This window comes from Plecotus auritus, assembly GCF_963455305.1.
Source record: "Plecotus auritus genome assembly, chromosome: 3".
NCBI classification, from domain to species: Eukaryota; Metazoa; Chordata; class Mammalia; order Chiroptera; family Vespertilionidae; genus Plecotus; species Plecotus auritus.
In genome coordinates, this window is record NC_137772.1 from 24,107,286 (window position 1) to 24,122,856 (window position 15,571).

The following is a 15,571-nucleotide window of genomic DNA, read 5'->3' on the forward strand; positions in this document are numbered from 1 at the left end:
CTTCTCTGCTTGTCTTCTGACTAATTGTCTCAGGCCACCTGATGTTGAAATAATCCATAATTGCTTAATCTATCCACGTCTGTGTGGCAAGAAACGGAAAAGCACTTTGGAAAGATCAATCATCTGAAATCATTGAGCAGCATATTGGAAGCAGAGTCGTCGCCTGCTCCCAGCTGGGAAAATGATGGTGGTGAGAGATAAGGCTTGGAGAGAAGGCTGTCTCTGTCTTCATAGTTTTTTGATTCTGAGATAGATTACCAGGAGCACTAACTACTCTCCGTTTGTGCTAAACAAAGATAATAGCCTTGGGAGCCACAGCCACATAAATGATAGGACAATCAAATAAAGGACCCCTGCCCCTGGTCTCTTGCAGACACTAGCACTAATGGATTAGGCAGCATGCTGGGGGGCGGGGTAGGGGGGATTTTTGCCATTGGGACCTTGATCACCAGAGGCCAAGAGAAAAACAGAAATTTGAGTTCCTAAACAGCTGAACAAAATGTAAAAGGCTCCATAGAGTCTCTATAAATAAGAGAGATTCGGTCTGGAGAACGCTTGGTGGAGTAAGGTCAGATCTCTCATATGAATCAAATTAGTAGCTGATCAACTAGTATTATAGCACATTAGGCTATGGGGACAAGGGAAATGCCACAATTTTCAAGGTCATGCTTCTTAAACTTTTATCCGTCTCCTTCTCCCTCCACTTCACCCTCCTTGTACTCAGAGTTTAGGGGCTGCCCTTTCTGCTACTGCTGTTGTAGCAATAGCTACTTCCCAGAGCCCTGGCCTTTCTGTAAACTGGCCCTGAATTGCCGCTCATACTCCCCTTCCTCCAGAGAAAATGTTGCTGGAAGGGGAAACATTGTCAGGATGAGGAAGAAGAACCAGCAGGCTAGGTCTCCTCTCACACCTTCCCTGCTGCTGGCCTGACAAGATGTTCAGAGATGTGGCTTCAGGCACAGTGACCTGGGGGCATCCTCAGAGAATGGGAACTGCCCTAGAAATGGAAATGCAGGTTCAGCTTCCACCGAAAGTCACCAGAATCACGAAGTCAGGATGTGCAGCGAAGTTGAAAGAGCTAAGGCTTAGGCCCCAAGTCCACATTCTACCTATTCCACTCACTGGCTGTGCAAGTAACTTCTCCTCTCTGAACCCCAATGTTAAGATACTTCACAATGACACTGTGGAGTTCAGATCATGTATTTTTTGTTTGTTTGTTTTTTATTTTTCAACTACAGTTGACATACAATATTATATTAATTTCAGGTGTACAGCATAGTGATTAGACATTTTTATAAGTTACAAAGTGATCACCTTGATAAGTCAGATAATGGATTTTAAATAACTGACAAATTATAGGCCTTCCATAAGTAGTTACTAGTATTCTTGCAATTGAATTATTTTATCCTCAGAATAACTGTGTAGGGCAAATATTATTCTTTCCAACTGACAGATGAGAACACTGAAGCATGGAGAGGTTAAGTAACTTGTCCAAAAACACACAAGCTTGTTTGTATGATAGAATTAGCATTAGCATAGTCATGAGTACTAAATGCTAGCCACTACTTCTCCCATCAGATGAGACCGACTTGATCTGAACTGAAACCTTACACTTGTTCCCTTGGTCAGTAGCTAGTCGAGTGAAGCGTTGGAGTACATTCCAGAGATGCCTCTGCTGTTCACAGGGCTCTGAGCCACAGGTCAAATGGGCACACTTGGCACCAGCTATGTCATATACCGATCACTTTTGCCCTCTTTGTCTCTCTCTCTATATATATATATATCAGAGCAGAATTTCAGCTTCACTAGTTCCCAAGCCCATAGTCCCAGCATGCAATTGGCGTAGGTTTGCCAGCCCAAGTTCATGCCTAAGGGCAACTATTTGAACTACCTCAGAACTGCAAGTGTGCTAAGAGTCACCAGTGACTAAAATGATTTAAGGCACATTCTCCCTGCCTGACCTCCACCCCCTTCCTAGGGTGAATAGCAACTACATGTAGCAAAGAGGATACAAACACATTCAAAGAACTTGCTGACTCCCCACAAAGGTTTGTAAGCAGCCCTCAAAGGGGAGGAAAGGGCATGAAAGACAGACATGCTAGAATTCCATGTCTGAACTCAAAAGGCAGCAATGTCAGATCAGTGGCCACAGTCTATGCCCAATGCTTTGGTACTATGTACAATCTAAGCAGAAAACTCAAGTCATAGTTCTATGGTGTTCATGTTCCTTCCCCTCATCAACTCATCCCCACCCACATTATGTTATTCCTGCTAAAATAACAACCAACAAACCCAGAATTCAGTCACACTTAGTCAGTATGCATTGCCTGAAGGAGGGCTGAAGCACTTGTTACCTAGCATCTTCCTGAAATTTCCCTTCTTCTCTTGTAAACCCAGTAAGTAAAGGTGAGGTAAGTTCTGAGTTCACTGGGTACACAGGGAGTGCAATGTGCCCTGTAAAATGGACCCTATAAAGGAGAGACTAAAAATCACAGAGTAACTTAAGCTGATCATTATGAAAACAGGTGAGAGACTGCTTTGAGTGGCCCAACAATGAATGTGGAGCTGGATGACCAAGAGGTTCAGTACCAAGGAGGATGTGCCCTGGGAAAGACACAAATACATAGAGGGAGGGAAGCCCAAGGGGTGAGTAAATGGAGGAGTGGGGAAGGAGGAGAAGTTAGTTTTCAAAATCTGGGAAAGTACAAGATGGTGGGAAAGAGACTATTGTAGTAGTTCCCACACTCCACTTGTCTCTAGACAAACAATAGAATGGTAACAAAAGAAAAAGCACCCAATAATCATAATAACTCTTGACAAGTTGTAAAACCTTCTCAAATTATTTTTATGTTGAAAAAAGCTAAAAAATTGAGACCAACAGATCTTGTTATCAAGGGAATATGAATTCCACCTTGCCTCTAAATATTATTTATTGAACAGATAAGGGATGCTGAAAGTTTGAATTTGAATTAATGTCATTTCCCAGACTAATCCAAAGTTACAGAGTAGAAGGAAACCCTCATTTCCCCTTGCTCTGGAAATTTCATCTCACCTGATTCAGTCTTTGATTAGTAACTAACAAGGTCTCTTCTCCAAAGAGAAAACTAGTTCTTTGCCTTTGATGCTATCTAATTCTGTCTTATTTGCCTAGGCTGGACACAGCATTGTTAAATTTCAAATAAAAAGAGAACTAAGACATCAATGAAAATAACAAAATATCTCAGACTTACACAAACAAAGAGCACATAAGATCTTAAAGGGAAAAAAAACACTTAAAACTATTAAAAAATACAAAGGATTATTGAAAAATGAGAAAAATAGAGAGCTATGCCTTTTTTTTCAGAGGTAAAGTGATTCAATATAATAAAGATGCAAATTTTAATCAGATTGGTGTAAAACTCAAAGCAATTTCAAATATTTCAGCAGAATTTTTAAGGAAATGGACAGACTTATTTTAACACTCTATTAAAAATAAGGTTCATGATTAGCTAAGTCTACGTTAATAACATAAGAATAATTATAATAGGTGGCATAGTAGAAGCAACAGGCAAATAGAACTCTGGAAAACAATAAGGAACTCAAAAATATGTTTATGTACATATGGGGGCATGACATATGGTAGAATATCACCACAAACCAGAGGGAAAACAGAGTTTTAAACAGAATAGATGTTCTTTGGAAATCACATCACTATGTGGGAGAGAAAAACCTATTAAGTCTCTGACTTAGATTACATACCATGGAATCTCTAGATGAATTAAAGACTGAAACATGAAAGAGGAAACTATTAATAAAATTTTAAAATGTAACATAATGATTTTGTGATAGGGGGTGCAGAAGAACTTCTCAAATAAGACCCCAAACACACAAATCATAACATAAAAATATTTTGTAGGTAAAATACAGTATTTTTATTCCACGAACATTATAGACAAAATAACAAATGGGGTAGGATATAAGATAAAGTTGTTTTCAATGCTTAACACTAACAATGGATTATTATCTAGAATATACAAGCAATTTTCACAAATAAACACAATAAAATGGGAATTCAATATAAAAATGGAAAGGGGATAGAAGTAGGCAATTCACAGAAAGGAGAAATCTAAATGGCTAAGATACATAAAGAAATATTCCACTTTATTAGCAATTAAGTAACTATGAATTTAAGTATCAGTAAGATACTGCTTCTTGACCATCCAAATGTCCCAAACCTAAAAATCAGATTATAAATTTTGGAAAGATATGGAGGAAGTGAAACCTCATATATTTGATGGGCATAAACAGTGACATTTCCATTATGGAGAAAAATATGGTAATACTTAGTAAAAGTAAGGATATGTATGCTCTAAAATCCAGCACTTTTCAAGTATTTTAATCTCCATAATTAACTGAAGCAGCAAGGAACTGGAGACAGTGTAAAGAGCACCACTAGAGATATGGACAAATGTGATGATGCATACATATTGTGGAATACTATGCATTATTAGCAGAAATTAACTTTAGGTACATAAAGTAATATAGACAGATTTTTTTTAAGTGTTGACTTCCACTTCCAGGTAGAGCAGAGTAGCTAGGTTCAGAAAGCACACCCACAGAGAAGGACTCAGAATGTTAAAATGATAAAGATTGACAATCTGAGTACTAGCAAGGAACCTAAACTCTCCTAGATGGCTGGTGGCACAAGCACTTTGAAACATTTTGGCAAATGTTGAAACTGAACATGTGGATAGTCTGAGACCCAACAATTCCACTCTTAGGTATGTACTCAACAGATACGCATATATATGTTCATCACAAGAATCTATAAGAATGCTCATAACAACACTCCTTATAATTGTCATAAACTAGGAACAACCCCTAAACCTATCAAGAATAGAATAAATAAATACAATTTAATACTACATTGCAATGAGAATAACTGAACATGGATTACTTTCACAAATATTAAAGCTGAGGGAAAGAAGTCAAACAGAAAAGGATAGTATAATGTAAAATTCAATATATGTACAACTCTAAAGCATGCAAAATTAATCTAGGATGTTGAAATGCAGAATAGTGGTTGCCCTGGGCAGGGGAAGGGCTGTGTGACTGGAAGGAGCCCGAAGGTCTTCCTAGATTCAGATCATGTTCTGTTTCTTTATCAGGTGCTGGCTAACTTTGTTAACTTTGTGAAAATGCATTAAGCTGTACCCTTATAAATTGTGCAATTTTTCTGTATGTGCTTTATATTTCAATAAAAATTTACATAATAAAAATCAGAGTGTTGAGTAGCACAATAAGAAACAGAATTAATTCAGCTCTATGTATCTGAGGTTATAAAAAGGAGAAGAAAAACAAATAAAAACAAAGGAGACTATGAGGGGAAAGAGTAAAAACAAAAAAAAAAAAGGAAGAGAGAGGGAGCATATTTGGATTCTGTCTAATCAGTCTTTTAAAGACAGAGCACCAAGGTGATTGAGATATAAAACAATATTTACAGAGCAAAAGCTTTTTAAGCACAGGGCCCTATTGCTGCCACCACCATTAATCCCTTGTGCTAAAGAATTGGGTTTCTCAGTGCAAGGAGGAACATATCATTATTATATGAACAGTTTTAAAAAACATAAAGAAAAAGAAGGGAAGGGCGGGAAGGAAGGAAGGAAGGAAGGAAGGAAGGAAGGAAGGAAGGAAGGAAGGAAGGAAGGAAGGAAAGGAAGGAAGGAAAGGAGGGAGGGAGAAAAGAAGGTCAGGACCTCAGTACATTTGACTTTCCATGCCTATTTTAGTCTGGGGAACCTACTGGCACAGTGTTATTTTACCACAATTTTTAAAAATCAGGGGGATGGGGAAGAGTGGGTGGGAAGTACTGCTCAGTTTTTCTGCAATTGGTACAGCAAGCCTTGTGGACTCATTACTAGGTGCAGGCACATCATTTTTTCATCACAAACTTCAGATCCCTTTCTTAGTACATAGAAGGAAGCAGGATCTCATTTGGTATGAAACGACCTGCCCAGGGCTAGAAATAAAATTGATTCCCAGAAAGTACACTTTGTTTGGGTGTTCAGTTTTTTGGTCATGGCTTTGCTTTATTTCGTTTGACCTGGAAGACTTAATTGAAATCAAAATGCCCCCTAGCCAGACTGAGGCTGAATTTTGAGAAGATTGTTTTGAGCATGGGCTTTTAGGAGTGAGCTATATTAGTCTCAATCAGCTTTTGGTCCTTTCATTTTAAACTCATTGTCTATTGGAAACCATAACAATGACCTGCAGTATACCTAAAGTGGATCATAATTCTTCTTGTTTCTTTTTTATATGAAGGACTTTAAAGTGTCCAAATTGATCAAATTATGTTTCCTTCAGATATTTCCAACCATCTTCCTGAAAGTCATTACTCACCTGATGAACTTCCTGACCTTTCTTCAAAACCCATCTTAGCCAGTCCCTCCTCTCCATTCCCAGGTCACATGTATTGTATTCCTGCACTACATTTTCTGCACACACCTATAGTTACATCCATGTCATACTACATAGAACTAATGGTGTGCATGGCTGCCTCACTCACTGGGCTAAGAGGTTCCTGAGGGCATGAGTCTGTTGTATTCACTTTGGTAAAATCTAGCATCTAACACAATATCTAGCATTTCATCAGTACTCATGCGTATTTGTAACATCTTCATGATTTGTTGAATGTATTGTGGAAGTAACAACTCATTCATATGGTCTAATACAAATTTTAGGAGTAGACTTTAGTCTATAGGTTAAAGTAGTATGAAGGTATATTATACTAAGGTTATGATAACAGATACCACATTCCCATATAGGGAACCATTCTGCAAGCTATATCAGTAAAATCTCATCATATCTTTCTCTCTCCCCACTCCACAGTCTCATCTCTCTTCTTCTCTTCACCTCCAAACACTTCTTTAACTCTTTCTTATTCATTTTTAATTTCCAAATGTTTTTTGAGAGAAAGATTTGATATTGCTGAGAATTTTACTCTCATTAAATCCCTTGTTTCTCAGCAAATGGCTTTACACAACCTTAGTCCAAATATTAAATTCACCTCATTTCAGAATGCCTTCTTGACTCTATCCAATTTCATGGCAATAGAGCTAGATGGCACAATAAATTGCTATTAGTTGAGTAATTAACTAATTCTAATTATTTGAGCAGTTCGAGATTTGCAACGCACTTTGTATAGCCTCATTTTACCCTCAGATTAACTCTGTAAAATAATTCCAAGTTTACAAATGAATAATTTGAGACTCAGAAAGCCTTAATGACTGCTCAAGATCATGGAGCTAATAAATAGCAGAGTCTGAACTTAAATCCAAGTCTTCTGCTAATATACCATATTATATCTAACTAGAGGCCCGGTGCACAAAATTCGTGCACGGGGTTGGGGGGTGTCCCTCAGCCCAGCCTGCACCCTCTCCAATCTGGGATCCCTCTCACAATCCAGGACTGCTGGCTCCCAACTGCTCGCCTGCTTGCCTTCCTGATTGCCCCTAACCACTTCTGCCTGCCAGCCTGATCACCCCCTAACCACTCCCCTGCCAGCGTGATTGATGCCTAATAGCTCCCCTGCCAGCCTGCTTGCCCCTAACTGCCTTCCCCTGCAGGCCTGGTCACCCCTAACTGCCCTCCCCTGCAGGCCTGGTGCCCCCCAACTGCTCTCCCCTACAAGCCTGGGTCCCCCCCCAACTGCCCTTCCCTGCAGACCCAGTCACCCCCAACTGCCCTTCCCTGCAGACCCAGTCACCCCCAACTTCCCTTCTCTGCTGGCCGGGTCACCCCTAACTGCCCTCCTCAGCAGGCTTGATCAGCCCCAACTGCCCTCCCCTGCTGGCCATCTTGTGGTGGCCATCTTGTGTCCACATGGGGGCAGGATCTTTGACCACATGGGGGCAGCCATCTTGTGTGTTGGAGTGATGGTCAATCTGCATATTACTCTTTTATTAGATAGGATAGAGGCCTGGTACATGGGTGGGGGCCAGCTGGTTTGCCCTGAAGGGTGTCCCGGTTCAGGGTGGGGGCTCCCTTGGGGTGTGGGGCAGCCTGGGCGAGGGGCCTGTGGTGGTTTGCAGGCCGGCCATGCCCCCCGGCGACCCAAGCAGAGGCCCTGGAATCTGGGATTTATTTATCTTCTACAATTGAAACTTTGTAGCCTGGCGTGGAGCCAAGCCTTCTGCTCACTCCGTGGAGGCAGCCATTTCTGTTGGGATTTATGTATCTTCTATAATTGAAACTTTGTAGCCTTAAGCGGAGGCCAAAGCAGGCCAGGACTACAGAAGCTTGGCTTCCTCCATCGCCATGGGCAAGCCTAGCCTCCTGCTTTCTCCAGCTCCGTAGCTGCTGCCATTTCTGTTGGAATTTATTTATCTTCTATAATTGAAACTTTGTAGCCTGGAGTGGAGGCCTGGGCCGGCAAGGGCAGGCAGAAAGCTTGGCTTCCTCCATTGCCGGGGAAACCCAAGCCTCCCTCCTGCTCTCTGTGGCTGCAGCCATCTTGGTTGGGTTTATTTGCATATTCCCTCCTGATTGGCTGGTGGGCGTGGCTGGTGGGCGTGGCTGGTGGGCGTGGCTGGTGGATGTAGCAGAGGTACAGTCAATTTGCATATTACTCTTTTATTAGATAGGATAACTATGCTTCTGTTAACAGCCATCATACATTCACATGAGTACATCTACCTAGCCACAACACAGGAATCTTTATGAAAACAATACTGTAGAGTTCTAGTATACCTCTATATATACTACATTAACTCTATGGTATAATTGAGAAATGTAAAAACCTGGCCCCCAGTGGTTGGATCCAACAACACACTAAGTTAAACCAATCAAACATTCTGAACCGGATGGAGTTCCCTCTTCCACCCTACTCAGCAAGAGGAGAAAACAGAAGCACCATGGACTTTGTTTGTTCTTCAGGTGAGAACAAACTTGAGTGATCATTTTGACCAAATGATTTAATCATCCTCTCCTCTAGAAGTAACCCCCATTTTTGAAAGTCAGGATGGCAGATAAGCTTGCCTGGTAGGTACAAAGATTTTCCAGCTCCTGTTTCACTGGACTGTGCAGACATACATCCCACCAAAAATACAGCTTTCAGATGCCAGTCTCAACAGACGTGGGTGTGTTTCCTTGGAGCAGATGCTGAACATCATGTGGGCTGATCATGTTCCTGTCCTTGTGTTTACTGGGATCTAAACTCCCTTCTCAAATCCTCCACAATTGGCCTGGGTGTTCTTGTAGCTACTTTGCTCTTAGCTCCAGCTAAAGTGGTATATGGCTTCTAGCCAACAACCTTGTAGAAGATTTAAGTCATTCAACAACCACCTGACCTATAGCCAGGACATGTCCTACAGTTAAGGCCCATTCTTTGAGTTTTAGAGAGATTGCAACCACATAGAGATTTCAGAGTCACTAGCCACTCAATTATACTATTTTAAAACATTTCTGAACATGTACTATGAAGCCATCACCAAAAGAAGCAGTAGGACAGATACTGATGAAGTTGGCCATTTTTCTTCCTTCAAAAAATAGATATAAAAATAGAAAGAGCCCATCATTCATTAAGTGTCTACTCTGTCAACATCTGCTAGGTCTTTTGCATTCATCATCTTAGACAATTCTCCCAATATCACTTTAAAGCTTAACATCATTTATCTACATTTTAGAAATGAAAAATCTAAGGTTCAGATAGACAATGAAGTTTGCCCAAGTTAATACAATTAGCAAGTGCAGAGCTAGGATTCAACCCAGACCTGTCTGGCTGAAAGGCACACTGCGTTAGACAGAAACAACATGCATTATTTGATGAAGGACATGATAATGGGGGCCAGTTGATAGGCCTATAAAACGAAGTGCTATCCTGTCACATGAGCAAAAGGAATCCAATTCTCACTTCAGGATCTATGAAGAAATACAAATGGCCAGATTATTGGTCCTGGATCAAGACGAAATTGAATAACTCCCAGCCTTGCTGAAGCCCAAACTCACTGGGATGAGCAAGAGGAGAGGCCTTCCTCTCCACAGGACTGAGAATAACAGCAGCCTTGATGTTTCTCTGTTAAAGGCAACTTTGTCTGAGTCATCTTTATATCCCCCACAGCACCTTACACCATGTTTTGCAAAAAAGTAGGTACTAAATAAATATTTGTAGAAGGTATAAAGGAATGGAGGAATAAAAGAAGTTAGTTATTTATGGAATGACAAGCAAGAACAGCATGAAAATAAACAACAGTGTGGGCTGGAAGAGTGGTTTATCACCCTTTCTTAGAGAAATCTTCATCGGCAGCTCAAGTTCTCAGCACATTTTAATCTTATAATCCACTTAGAACTTTATTTCAGTGACACCTGATTGGCATTAACATATGCTAACCTATGTTTATTCAAGTATTTAACAAATAATAATTATTTGTCCATGGAGGACAAATTACTAGTTATCTTTTAATGCAGCTCTCTACCGGTGTCTCTGAAATTCATATGTAAAGTGATGAAGGAAGGAAAGATTTTTTATTCTGCTTTGTATTTCCTCTGAGTGCTCAGGGCAACACCCCATCTATAAGAAGGGCTTAATCAACATTGGCTTGACAAACAACCTTCCCTCTAGTGGGCTCCCTGTAAATCCTCCTCCAGAACAAGTACCCCATTATCCCCTGGGGTACCAGAAACAAATCAGCTCTACCTAGCAAGGCATAGGTGAGGTTCACCAGGTGGACTCTGGAGGGTCTCCTTTAAGGATCTCTTGAACCTGCTAAGCCAACTACAGGAGCATGCTCCACACTCTTTGCCCATATCCTCAACAGAGTCTCCTTGGGAGGGGCCCACACTGGAACCACCGCCTGTTTTCTTTAAGTGAGAGTGAAGCCTGGCTTTGAATGCAACAAGAGTTCCCTGAAGCTTGAAGTGTTCAATTTTACTTCACCATGCCCCCAGTATAATCCATTGAAAGGGCACTGTCCTTCAGGCCTTTCAGCTGGGCTGACAGCTGCCCACTGATTAATTGACAGGTTAAAAAGATTGATTCCACATGTCAGAGCTGTAACCCTGCCAGAACAATACAGCTGTCACTTGGGCTGTAAAACAGACGCTTACATTAGCAGTCCTGAGAGAGCCGCGCACGGACTCATGCACCTGCCTTTATGGAGAACCTAAACACACAGCCATGCTGAGATTAATCATCTTGAAAGCAACAGTGGAAGATCAAAGAAATGTTTCCATGATGGAAATCATGGTAGCAATGATGCCTGGGCATGTTTTTGGTCTGCAGATGGTGGCCAGTAAGCATGCCAAGAATGGAACAGGGGACAAGGTGGGGCTTCAACAGTTGTCTGTGATCACCGCCTGCATTGCCAAGCCCAAGACCCTCCTAGTGGGCTCCCTGTAAATCTTACACACAGTTTCGTTCATTCATAGACAAAGCCCCACAACTTGCCTAGGACTCCATTTCTCTGCACAGAGCTATGCCTCCCCGGGTCAATAAGATATACACAACCAGGCCACGATGATGCCAACATGTTTATGAAATCTTACTTCAATGGATGGGGGCCCCAACACACCAAAACACTAAACCCTTCAGCATGTCAAACACAGGAGAGACCCCAGCCACCTGGAGGCAACTGCTGTTCAAGCAGAAAACCCCTGGAGATACCTAGAACATTTGAACATGCATGGACTTTTCCAAAGATTTTCAATGTATTTTAATTATTCGGGAGGAAGCTTGAAAAGAGAAATACTCTGACCTATTTCTTATATATTTAAAATCTAAATAGCCTAAAATTGTCACTACAGAGTCAGGCTGCACGATTCCCAGGAAGAATTCATCAGGAGAATGCTGGGTATCTCTAGATTTAAAACACCAAACCATATCTCCCAGTGTCCCCAGAGCCTGACCCCATCTCACTTCTTCCCATCTCTTCCCAAATCTGCATGAGGATTCCCAGTGTGGATACATGGGCTTCCCTCCAGGTAATGGGCTTCTTTCCAGGTCAGCAGTGAGCACCAACAGCCCACTGGCCAGATTGACAGCCTCACCTGGATCTGGTCAGGGCACCTAATCTAAGGAAAAGATTCCTGAATTAAGGTTTCAGTAAGGCTCCTCTGAGCCCCATAGATTAGGTGTCCCAAACTTATCTGTATATTACAATCATCTGGGGGATGTGTGAAAAATTCACATTCTAGGGCCCACAGTAAGGACAAAAGAACCAGAATCTCCAGTATAGGATCTGGAAATCTGTGTTGTTAATAAGCTTCCTAGCTGTTTCTCTGTGGAAGGACATACCTGCTTTCCAGTATATTCTGTAGATATAATATGCAAGGAACACAGTTACTCCTTCCGCTTTGCATCAGGGCAGAGAAGAGAAGATAAAGAGAAAATCTACTGATTTAATCTGTAGACATACCCAGCCAATCACTAAGCTGAAACAAGGAGGTAGGTTTGTAACCAATAGAGAAGACAGTGCCTGACTTAATACCATGGTACCAGTGCAAGCCAGCAAACTTCTCCAAGTCACAAAAGAAATTATTTCCATTACTTTAAGTCCCATCTCATATGTGTAGCACATCCTGTACAGATACTCTAAGCAGGGCACTGTGTCACATGCTGCCAGAGGAGGAACAGAATCCACTGTCTGCAGAACGCATTCAAAGCAGATGCTACTCAGTTCTGCCATCTATCTTTCTAAGTGATACATGAGTAATATAGATGATACCATCAGGATGAGTCATCTATCACTGGCATCCCTACAAAAGGAAACAGGATGCCATCTCCATCCCTAATTAACACTGACTGAGTGCCAGTTACAGGCCTGGTACCACAGGACAACAAATGGACATACTTAAATCTACCCACACTAGGAATCCCTAATTTGAAGAGGAGCAAAACATAGGTGAGTTAGATGCATAGGAGAAATGGTCTAGCCCTAGTTCTCAGCTGCTGTTTCACCAGCACTTGTTGCTCAGGAGTCCCATTGCAGTCAGATGGGACCTCTTGTGATTTCTTCCTTTGGGTTCCCCACATGGTCTCTGCTTTAGCCACCTCAGTCATGAACTTATAGAACCTTTAACCTATTACCTGGTACTGAATCTACTCACAAAATTAATGGTCCAGTTATTACTCAAAAGTCTCAGAGATGGCGAGTTCATTTTCTCAGCCCAGTCTATCTACTCTTAACTTTTGGCTATGGTGTGTTAAGACATTTTGATGTATTATCTAATGTGGTTTAGTCCCAGGAATTGCTGTCATCTTGGGACCCTTTCCCCAAGTAGATAGCAAGCAGCCAAGACTTTTATATACCCTTTGTCTCAAGGTGACAGGAATTCCTGGGACTAAACCAAAGACAGGACAAATGAGTCAAATTATGACTTTAAGGTTTCAAAGGCCAGTGGTTCTCAACTTTTCTAATGCCCTGACACTTTAATACAGTTCCTCATGTTGTGGTGACCCCAGCCATAAAATTATTTTCGTTGCTACTTCATAACTGTAATTTTGCTACTGTTATGAATCGTAATGTAAATATCTGTGTTTTCCGATGGTCTCAGGCAACCCTGCTAGCGGTTCTCAACTTGTGGGTTGCGACCCACAGGTTGAGAACCGCTGCTGTAGAGCCTAAGACCATCGGAAAACACAGATATTTACATTACGATTCATTAACAGTAGCAAAATTACAGTTATGAAGTAGCAACGAAAATAATTTTATGGTTGGGGGGTCACCACAACATGAGGAACTGTATTAAAGGGTTGCGGCATTAGAAAGGTTGAGAACCACTGGTCTAGACCATGAGACAAAAAAAATTAAAAGAATATAAGATTAGTACAAGCCAAGTCACCCTCACCAAAAAATAAATACATACATACATTCATACATACATACATACATACATATATACCTTTTATTAAACTGAGAGGAAGGAAACCATGAGTCCAAAATAAAAGAAAGAATGTGGAAATGCTGGAGAGTCACTGAGAAGGGACTCCCACCTGGGCCCATTCTGGGGAGGATGATAGACCTTCCAGAGTAGGGTAAGGGCAGGATGTCATTAGTCCCAGCACCCACCCCACCTCCCTCCATCACTATGATAGATCCAAAAGACCCAGCAAGATCCCCAATAACTCAACAACTCCTGCCAATGCAGGGGAAATGTGGGTGTGGTTTGGGCAGGCAGACAGGCCTCAGACAGCCTCACAAAATTTCTCAGTCCACAGTGAGTGGTGAGTTCTACCTCAAGCTACAGTAATGTGAATGTGGCACAGGGATGGGAGGGGACTAAGTCACAGTAATGTGAATGTGGCACAAGGAAGTATGACAAGACCTCATGGTGGAGACAAGAAAGACCCTGCATAAAGCTTTCTGGACCAAAGACAGAAATCCAGATGGGGAAGAAGATATCTCAATAGATGCCATTGTGGACAGATGATGGCAATCTAAGTGAAACTCTTCCAGCCCCACGCTAGCCTCTGCTGTCTGTAAGCTCTCCACAATCTCTACCCTGCCCAGGGCAAGGTGGGTGTGCAAAGCTTAAAAGGACAGTGGTTAAGTTTCCTCAGCCCAAGCAATGTGGTATTATAATAGAACTAGAGGCCCAGTGCACGAAATTTGTGCACTGCGGGAGGGAGCGGTCCCCCAGCCTGGCCTGTGCCCTGTCACAGTGCAGGATCCCTGCAACTGATCACCCCAAAGAGGTAGGCCCCACCCACCCATCCAGGGCTCCTGGATGGATTGCCCCAAAGAGGTAAGCTGGAACCAGGGATTCTGCCTCCTTGCCACTCGAGCCAGGAGGCGGGACCCCCAGAACCCCCAGGCAGGCCTCACCGTGTGGAGCCAGGGGAACCCCAGGCAGGCCTCACCTCACAGAGCCAGGAGGAGGCGGGACTCCCAGGCAAGCTTGGTGCCATGCACGCAGCATCAAGCCCAGCCCCGCCCACCTGCGAGTGCCCGCTGTGCGTGCAGCCATCTTGTGACGGCAGGAAGGCATCACGGCATGACAACTTCTTAGGCTTTTATTAGTAAGCATTGTTTGTTATAGAAAAGTTTTAAAATTTAAATTTCTTGGCACATCTGAATTCCTGGGTTGAGATTTGTGTAAGTCACAACTGTTGGGAAATCCTTTGTCCTACTGGGATAAAATTGGTCTCCTTGTCTTCCATGCATTGCTTCTAATTCGCTCTCCACCCTTGGAGGACAGATAGAACAAGCTTTCTACAGCAGCATTGTGCAAATCAGTGAAGTGATAGTCCATGAACCCTTTGTTATCTTGCCTCAATATGAAAAAAAACTGATTGTAAGAGCTTACAAAATGTTAGAGCAATTGGATGTTGATACAACATAAAGCTTGTGACCAGTGGACCTGTATTCTTGAACAAAGCATAGATTATTCAGATATTTTCAAACTTGTGTGATGAGTTGAATGTGATGAGAGCTTCATAAACATTAGGACTGAGTATCAAAGGATAAAATTTTTTTTAAAAAGGAGAAAAATGTGGTCCTTTACCAGGAATAATTTGAGAATTGAGATAGTACTCGAAGAGAGTGACTTAGTCCCCTCCCATCCCATCCTACCCCATTCCACACTTTTCTTCTCCAAG